Genomic DNA, 8633 nt, shown 5'->3' with positions numbered 1-8633 from the left:
GGAAGATACTTTGTAAACCACGAGTCCCTCCACAAGTGTGGGTTGTTTCTACTAAGAAGTGAGGTTTTCCTTCCAATCTCTGTTCTGTTCCTGACGGTGTACCTCTCTTCCCCCTCAGGGTTTCCATATCCCCTCATGGCCCCCATATCCCCTCACTGCCTCCTGTTGGCTGAAAAAAATGCACAACATGAGAATTGTGAGTTAAGTTTTATTTGGGGCAAAATGAGAACTCTAGCCCGGGAGACGGCATTTCAGATAGCTCTGAGAAACTGCTCCAAAGAGCTAGGAGGGGAAGGTCAGTATATATGTGATTTTGGTAAAGGGGGAGTACATACAATCAAGCACATATTTTTTTGTAGAAGGTTTCTGCTAGTCATGAGGTGCAGACGTCACCATGAAGGATTTTAGTGCTTTTCTAGATAGGAGGAGATGCAGGAATTGGGCTCAGAAAATCTTCACCTGAAAACACCTATCTGAAGATCTGTTCTGCCAGTTTTCTCCAGAGCACAGAGTGCCTCATTTCTGATCTTCACCCTGAGCTCCCTTCAGGGGGTGTTGAAGGTCAGCAGCTGCAGAGGCTCGTAATCGAATCCTTGTAGAGGTAGATGGCAAGTGCCAATTTGTAGGTGACACTCCAGATCCCCTCAGGGGCCCCACATCTAAGCCATGCTTATTATTCCTTCTTCCTCCCACCTGTCCCTTCCCATCATCATTGGTCCATAGCATTCAGCTGCAACAATGGAAACCGCTCATTCCCAAGCTTGATGATACATTGGACTCACCTGGGGCAGTATTTCTGCTTCAGAGGAGCTGTGAGATCTCCGAAGCCATATTCTCAACAAGCTACTGAGGAGATCACAGCAGGAACAGACCCACCAACCCACCAACTGAAATCTACAAACTGAGTTTGTTACATGGAGCATTAGTCCTCTGAAAAAGGGTTCTATATTGAAATGTTTGTAAAACGCAGCCTCCAGAGATTCACAATTGAAGAGGTCCTGCAGGTGAGATACCTGTGAAACTGTCCAATCCAGAATGTCTAAGACCTATGAGCCTGTGAGAGCTTCAGAGGTGTCTCTTGTTATGCTAATGAGGTGACTTTTGGAAGCACCTGAGGATGGGGGGGGGCTGGTTGCCACGGAGCCAACCCTGTGATTGGAGGGTTGCACCTTTGAGTCCCACCCCCGCACCCAGTGGAGAGGGGCTGATGGCCAATGATGTAATCACTTATGCCTACCTAAGGAAGCCTCCGTAAAAAATCAAAAGGATGGGGTTCTGAGAGCTTCTGGGTTGGTGAACACGTGGAGCTGCTGCAACAGTGGTGCCTGGAGAGTACATGGAACCTCCCAGCCCCTTCCCACTGCCCTGCCCTGTGCATCTCTTCCATCTGGCTGTTCCTGAGTTACAGCCTCTCGTAATAAACTGGTGATCCGGTAAGTAAAATGTTTCTCTGAGTTCTGTGAGCTGCTCTAGCAAAGTACTCGAACCTGAGAAGGTTGTAGCAACCTCTGATTTGTAGCAACCTCTGATTTATAGCCAGTTGGTCAGAAGCATAGATGGCAACCTGGACTCGTGCCTGGAGTCTGAGTGGTAGTCACCTAGGACTGAGCCCCTCGCCTGTGGGATCTGATGCTGTCTGGGTAGGCACTGTGGGAACGGAGCTGAATTGTAGGACACCCAGCTGGTGTCCCGAGAATCGCTTGTTGGTGTGGGATCCCCTCCCCACATTGGATTTGGTACTAGAACTCATTCAGTCCCATCACATCTGTTAAAACTCTACCAAGAGAATATTCTGAGAAATATACTAACACTTTGGGGAAACCCTGGCCTATGGAATCAATTTGGAATTCCTTACTCTGGTTTCCAAGGTTTTTGACCACCTGGCTGCAAGCTTCATTTCCTCCCAGGCCTCTATATATACAGTCAGCCAGGGGATTGGTTCCAGGACCCCCGCGGATACCCAACGCCTCAGATGCTCAAGTCCCCTATATAAAATGGCCTAGTATTTGCATATAACTCATCTAATACAATTAATACCTAATGCTATGTAAATAGTTGCCAGGCATGGGGCAAATTCAAGCTTTGCTTTTTGGAACTTTCTGGAATTTGTTTTTCCCGAATATTTTCTACTGGTGGTTAGAGGAACTGCGTATCCAGAGCCCCTGGAGCTTGTCCTGCCTCTGCAGTCGTGCTGGGTTGATGTCCTGCCTCCTCAACTACCCCCTAAAAGCAGTAACCATGTGCGAGGTACTTTTAGTCCCCTTTCCTGGTGCAGGGCCCTCTGAGGTAGGGGCCTGGTAGATAGCTGTCGGTTTGCTGAATGTCTTTTGAGATTTGTGGGTTTGGTTTCTTCTCAGCTGGTGCTTCCCCACCTCCTGGACATCCTGTTTGCGCGGCTCGGGGTCACCCTGGAGGGCGGAGTGCCGGTCAGGGCTGCTGAGTGGCTAACATGACTGTCTAGGGCAACCATGGAAGGGACGGAGGGGAGGTCCGGGGGGAGGAACACAGCCGCCGAGAGGGTCTTGGGAGGGAGTGACCGGCTGAGTATGGGACCCAAGGAGGTGAGAGTTCTGGGGTTAGTCCCTGCCCTCTAGGGGCCTCAATCCAGCAGCCAAAAAAGAGGGGGGCTGGGTCTGAACTCTTCCCTACGTTTGCCCCGCCTCCACCAGTCACTGGGGAACTGGCATTTCCGGTTGCTAATGTAATGCCTTCCCGTTCTCTCCAAAGAGAAGGCAAGGGGCAGTGATGCTATCACAGGGAAAGCTTTTTTTTTTTTTTTTTTTTTTTTTTTTTTGCAGTACGCGGGCCTCTCACTGCTGTGGCCTCTCCCGTTGAGGAGCACAGGCTCCAGACGCACAGGCTCAGCGGCCATGGCTCATGGGCCCAGCCACTCCGCGGCATATGGGATCTTCCCAGACCGGGACACGAACCCGTGTCCCCTGCATCGGCAGGCAGACTCTCAACCACTGCGCCACCAGGGAAGCCCACAGGGAAAGCTTTGAATCTGCTTTGACGCATTAAGGGAGCGAATTCACATTGTTATCCGTAGTCACAAGTTACTGGTCATCCATATCGTGCTCTGAGGTTGGGGCCTTGCCGTACTGCCTCCTAAGACTGTGGCTTCCAAACTTCCGTGTGCGTCTGGTTGGCCTGTAGGCCGTGTTCAAAGGCACCGGGCCTCACCCAGGAGCTGCTAGGTCAGCAGGTCCGGGGCGGGGCTGGCGGTTTTGCATTCTAACAAGTTCCCAGGTGATGCTGATGCTGCCGGTCTGGGGAATCACACTCTGAGAACAATTGATTTGGGGCATCACGCCCTTCCGGCTTCCCCAGCCCTGCCACCTGCAGCAAATGTCTCCCCACCGAAGTGAGGGGCTTTCAGTGGCTTTCATTATGCTGGGGATAGTCTGACCTCCATTTCAGTCTGTCTCCTTTAATTCTTTGGGTGGACGGATGGACAGTGGAGAGGGGGAGGAAATTAGGGATAAAAAGATAGCCGAGCTTAGTAAATGGTAGAGCCAGTATTTAAACTGTGGTCATTCTGATTACAAAACTCCCTCTGTTGACCACTTTGCTATGTGCTTTTGGAAACCTTTTAACAAAGAACCTGTTGTCAGGTTAAGACACTAGCTACTTCCCCGGCTCTTTCTGACAGTGTGTTGGGGATATTTCAAACGAGATAATTCAATTAAAACACTTAAAACAAGGCCTGACATAGAACAAACATCCAAGACATGTACACAGACGTACATCCTGTAGCACAGAGATTAGAAGCATAGGCTCTAGGTCAGAATGCCTGCGTTTGAATCCTGGCTCTGCCCCTTATTAGCTCTTTGGGCGAGTTAGTTAAGCTCTCTGTAACCCAGTCTCCGCATCTGTAAAATGGGGAGGATAATAGTAGTACTTCCAGGCTTAGAATGGAGATCCACTGAATTCTCATCTGTAAAATACCTAAGACAGTGTTATCATTTCTGGTTCAATACTTTTGTGCAAACTAAAGTATAAAGGGCGTGGTAAAGTCAGCTCAGATAGGCCTGGACTTTCAACGGGGTTATTCTGAACACTTTACTGAATGTCTAGATGAATGCGAGCTGGAGTCACACTCCCTGGACTCAAGTCTTGGCTAAAAACGACTCCTTAGTGAGCTGGAACAAACAGCCTCACAGTTTCATCTGTTCAGTTGGGATAACCGCAGTAGTTCCTTCACAGGACGGCTTTGTGGACTATACGAGTTAAACTGGACTTTAAAGCATTAGAACAGTGCGTGGCCTGTACTACGTGTCCAATACGTGTTGGCTGGTATTCACAGAGAGTGGGCAGTACCTGTGGGCCTGACAGTCTTCAATCTGTTTTCCAAAGCACGTCTCCGGTTAGGTCCCTGTCACCTTGTACAGAGGGATGAGCATGTGAGTGAAGACTGTCGTAGCCTTGCTGCCTGTGTCTCGGTTTCATTTGTTATAGGAACCCACCCGTTTTCTTTTTCTTAGGTAGCCATTCTCCCCAAATCCCAAAGGCCCTGGCGGAATTGTTTTTTGAACTGATGTGTCAAATGTACTTAGACCTCAGATGGGTTTCTTATCTTGCAACTAATACATTTTTTATAAATCATCAACTCTGGTTTCCTTTCAAGCTGCAGAGAGGATATCCTTTTCCTGTTAAGCTGCAGAATGATTTTCCCCCCTTGAAAGTAAAGCATTAACTTCCAGAGCCCTGTAAATCAGTTCAAATGTACATATTATTAGAGTAACAAGCCGAAGTCTTTGGAGCTTATATGATACTTTGGAAGCCTGTATTACAAGACTTTACATCGATATTTCAGGCATTCCTAACAGTATCCAAACAGTGCGCATGACATACAAATACAAAGACCACTGAGCCTTTTCTTCCTCTACCTTTATTTTTTTCATTTTAGAAAATGATAAATGTTCATTTTAGAAAACTTACACAAATAATTTTTAAAAATCACATATTATTCTACAACCCAGAGCTAACAACTATTAACAACTTCTATTCTTTTTTTCTGTGCATGTGTATAAATATTTCTTTTACAGAATGTGATCAGGCCAATGGGTGATACATCGTCTATAACTTTTTAAAGGTATAGGAGGTTGTTGATGTCGGTATAGTTTTGGACATGCTGCAATTTGTCTGTAGTTACACACAATGACCATTAAACTAACTTTTTTTTTTTTTTTTTTTTTGCGGTTCGCGGGCCTCTCACTGTTGCGGCCTCTCCCGTTGCGGAGCACAGGCTCCGCATGCGCAGGCTCAGCGGCCATGGCTCACGGGCCCAGCCGCTCCGCGGCATGTGGGATCTTCCCGGACCGGGGCACGAACCCGCGTCCCCTGCATCGGCAGGCGGACTCTCAACCACTGCGCCACCAGGGAAGAAGCCCCATTAAACTAACTTTATAAAAATAAATGAGTTTCTGAAATTAAAAAAGTACGATCAGAGGGGCCTGCACGTCCGGAGCCTGTGCTCCGCAAAGGGAGAGGCCACAACAGTGAGAGGCCCGCGTACCACCAAAAAAAAAAAAAAAAAAGTATGATCAGGCTGAACATGCTATTTAATAGCAAATATATTGTGAACATTTCTCCATGCTATAAACATTTTTTTACATTACTAAAATGTTTAAAAAAATAACTTCCCTTTTCATTGCAAAAGCAACACATATTCATTACAGGAAAATTAATTGAGGTAAAAAACAGGAAGACAAATTTAAAGTACCCATAATCTCACTATCCACAGGTAGCCGTCAATAGTTGGGTGCATGTCCTCTTAGACTTTTTTTTGAGTTCAATTATTAAAAAAACCAAAAGATCCTAAAGTACCTATTGTTCTGGGACCTGCCTTTTGCAATCAGTTGACTGGTCATCTCTGTGTACACCACTGAAAATGGCCGTGCGGTATCTTTTTTTTTTTTAATTTTCTTGAAGTATAGTTGTGTTAATTTCTGCTGTACAGCAAAGTGATTCAGTTATACACATATATATATGCATTCTTTTTCATGTTCTTTCCATTATGGTTTATCACAGGATATTGAATATAGTTCCCTGTGCTATACGACTTGTTGTTCATCCATTCTACATATAACAGTTTGCATCTGCTAATCCCAAACTCCCAATCCATCCCTTCCCCACCTCCCTCCCCCTTTGCAACCACAAGTCTGTTCTCTATGTCCGCGATTCTGTTTCTGATTTGTAAATAAGTTCATTTGTGTCATATTTTAGATTCCACATATAAATGATATCATATGGTATTTGTCTCTTTTTGACTGACCTGGTATGGTAATCTCTAGGTCCATCCATGTTGCTGCAGATGGCATTATTTCATTCTTTTTTATGACTGAGTAGTATTCCATTGTATATATCACACATCTTCTTTACCCATTCATCTGCCGATGGACGTTTAGGTTGCTTCCATGTCTTGGCTATTGTGAATAGTGCTGCTATGAACATTGGGGTGCATGTATCTTTTTGAGTTATAGTGTTGTCTGGATATATGCCCAGGAGTGGGATAGCTGGATCATATGGCAACTCTATTTTTAGTTTTTTGAGGAAGCTCCATACTGTTTCCCATAGTGGCTGCACCAATTTACATTCCCACCAACAGTGCAGGAGGGTTCCCTTTCCTCCACACCTTCTCCAGCATCTGTTATTTGTGGATTTGTTGATGATGGCCACTCTGACCGGTGTGAGGCGCTACCTCACTGTAGTTTTGATTTGCATTTCTCTAATGATTAGTGATGTTGAGCAGCTTTTCATGTGCGTGTTGGCCACCTGTATGTCTTTGGAGAAATGTCTGTTTAGGTCTTCTTCCCATTTTTCAATTGGGTTGTTTTCTTGTTGTTGAGTTGTATTTTGCATATTAAGCCCTCGTTTGTCACATCATCTGCAAATATTTTCTCCCATTTCGTAGGTTGTCTTTTCATTTTGTTTATGGTTTCTTTTGCTGTGCAAAAACCTGTAAGTTTGATTAGGTCCCATTTGCTTATTTTCGCCTCTATTTCTACTGCCTTGGGAGACTGACCTAAGAAAACATTGGTATGGTTTATGTCAGAGAATGTTTTGCCTGTGTTCTCTTCTAGGAGTTTTATGGTGTTGTGTCTTATATTTAAGTCTTTAATTCAGAAAATGGCTGTACAGTATTCTGATTTAAGGATGTATTATGGTTTAAACTCTTGTTGACATGTAAATCATTTTAATTTTTAAATATATTAAACAATGTGGTGATGAACACCCTGTAGCTTGATCTTTGGACAAATCTTTATTTCTTCCAGATAAATTCCTTCAAGTAAAGTTGCTGGGTCAAAAGGTTTAAACAAATTTGATATTTATTGGCAAACTGCCCTCAGAAATATTGTACCAGATAACATGCCTATTAGTAGTAACTAACAGTTCCCTTCATCATAAAAAAACACTGGTGCTACCTTTCTTTCAATATTTTCCAACTGAGTAACTGAAATTTTCTTACTACTGTTTTAATTTGTATTTCTTGGTTTAATTTTAGCATTTTAATGTTTATTGGACATTCGATTTATAAGAGTTGGATATATGATAGGTATCTTCTTTCATAAAAGATTTATCCTGCAAATGTTTTTCTCATTTTGTCACTTGCTGTTTACCTTTGTCAAACTTTTGAAGTATGATTTAAAATTTTTAATTAATTTTTACTTGATCATTTCTTCCTATGGCATCATGTTTGAGAAATCCTTTCTCTCCTCAAGCTTATATAAATATTAATTACAAAATTTCTAGTATTTTTATATAATTTATATAATATATAAAATTTATATATTATATAATATAAAAATTTATATAATTTTATTATTTTCTAGCATTTTTATTATTTAAATCCTTGAAATATCTGGAATTAATTGTCACACAGAGAGTAAGGTAAGAGGGTCCAACTTAACTATAATTTTTTAACAGCTTTATTGAGCTATAATTCACATACTATAAAACTTGCCCTTTTAAATTATACAGTCAGTGGTTTCTAATATATTCAGAGTTGCACAGCCATCACCACTATCTGATTTTAGAACATAGTCGTCATTCCAAAGGGAAACCCTGCACCCATTAGCAGTCACTTCCCATTACCGCTCCCCATCCCGGCCCTGGGCAACCGCTAATTACTTTCTGTCTCTATGGACTTGCCTAATCTGGGCGTTTCATATAAATGGAATCATAGTATATGTGGCCTTTGTATCTAGTTTCTTTCACTTAGCATAATGTTCTCAAGGTTCATCCACGTTAGCATGTATCAGTACTTCCTTTTCTTTAATTGCCGAATAATATTCCATTGCGTGGATATACCACATTTTGTTTATCCATTCATCAGTTGATGGGCACTCACGTTTCCAACTTTTGGCTACTATGTATAATGCTGCTCTGAACATTTGTGTACAAGTCTTTGTGAGCTCAGATGTTTTCAGTTCTCTTGAAGTTCCCCTCCACTCTTATTCCCCTTCCCATAGTCTTCATTATAGACTTAGGCTGGTGAGCCAGCTTTGACCACATGGACGAGGATGTCTCCCAGGGGTGGCAGAACCATAAGGTGGATGTAACCGGGTTTCCAGATGACCACATGGAGCAGAGCTGCCTACCACCGCCCTGGACCACCCACCCACTACTAG

This window comes from Phocoena sinus, chromosome 2 (assembly GCF_008692025.1).
Source record: "Phocoena sinus isolate mPhoSin1 chromosome 2, mPhoSin1.pri, whole genome shotgun sequence".
NCBI classification, from domain to species: domain Eukaryota; kingdom Metazoa; phylum Chordata; class Mammalia; order Artiodactyla; family Phocoenidae; genus Phocoena; species Phocoena sinus.
The sequence above is the reverse complement of the archived record's forward strand: the minus strand, read 5'-3'. Positions refer to the sequence as shown.